The sequence below is a fragment of the Gorilla gorilla genome, chromosome Y (genome assembly GCF_029281585.2).
Source record: "Gorilla gorilla gorilla isolate KB3781 chromosome Y, NHGRI_mGorGor1-v2.1_pri, whole genome shotgun sequence".
Taxonomy (NCBI): domain Eukaryota; kingdom Metazoa; phylum Chordata; class Mammalia; order Primates; family Hominidae; genus Gorilla; species Gorilla gorilla.
In genome coordinates, this window is record NC_073248.2 from 10,596,166 (window position 1) to 10,597,281 (window position 1,116).

The following is a 1,116-nucleotide window of genomic DNA, read 5'->3' on the forward strand; positions in this document are numbered from 1 at the left end:
TGGTTCCAAGTCTTTGCTATTGTGAATAGTGCCACAATAAACATACGTGTGCATGGGTCTTCATAGCAGCATGATTTATAGTCCTTTGGGTATCTACCCAGTAATGGGATGGCTGGGTCAAATGGTATTTCTAGTTCTAGATCCCTGAGGAATCGCCACACTGACTTCCACAATGGTTGAACTAGTTTACAGTCCCACCAACAGTGTAAAAGTGTTCCTATTTCTCCACATCCTCTCCAGCACCTGTTGTTTCCTGACTTTTTAATGATTGCCTTTCCAACTGGTGTGAGATGGTATCTCATTGTGGTTTTGATTTGCATTTCTCTGATGGCCTGTGATGATAAGCATTTTTTCAAGTGTCTTTTGCATGCATAAATGTCTTCTTTTGAGAAGTATCTGTTCATATCCTTTGCCCACTTTTTGATGGGGTTGTTTTTTTCTTGTAAATTTGTTTGAGTTCATTGTAGATTCTGGATATTAGCCCTTTGTCAGATGAGTAAGTTGTGAAAATTTTCTCCCATTTTGTAGGTTGCCAGTTCACTCTGATGGTAGTTTCTTTTGCTGTGCAGAAGCTTTTTAGTTTAATAAGATCCCATTTGTCAATTTTGGCTTTGGTTGCCATTGCTTTTGTTGTTTTAGACATGAAGTCCTTGCCCATGCCTAGGTCCTGAATGGTAATCCTCACTTCCATTTCCATTTTTGCAGTTGACATCTAAGTGGTTTCTCTGCATTCTTGAAAGTTGCTTTGGGTTTTCTTTTTCTTTTTTTTTCTTTCTTTCTTTTCTTTTTTTTTTTTTTTTTTTTTTTTTTTTTTTTTAGCTCTAAGCCTGCTGGTTTTGTTGAATAACTTTGTATAGATAGGACAACACAGAGCTGTGGTCCTTATTCACAGATTTAAAGTTTTTCTAGGCAGTTTTGAATCCTCAAAGGAAGATTATGTTCAAAAAAATTTTTTTTATACTTTAAGTTTTAGGGTACTTGTGCATAACATGCAGGTTAATTACATATGTATATACGTGCCATGTTGGTGTGCTGCACCCATTAACTCGTCACTTAACATTAGGTATATCTCCTAATGCTATCTCTCCTCCCTCCCCCCACCCCACAGCAAGCCCC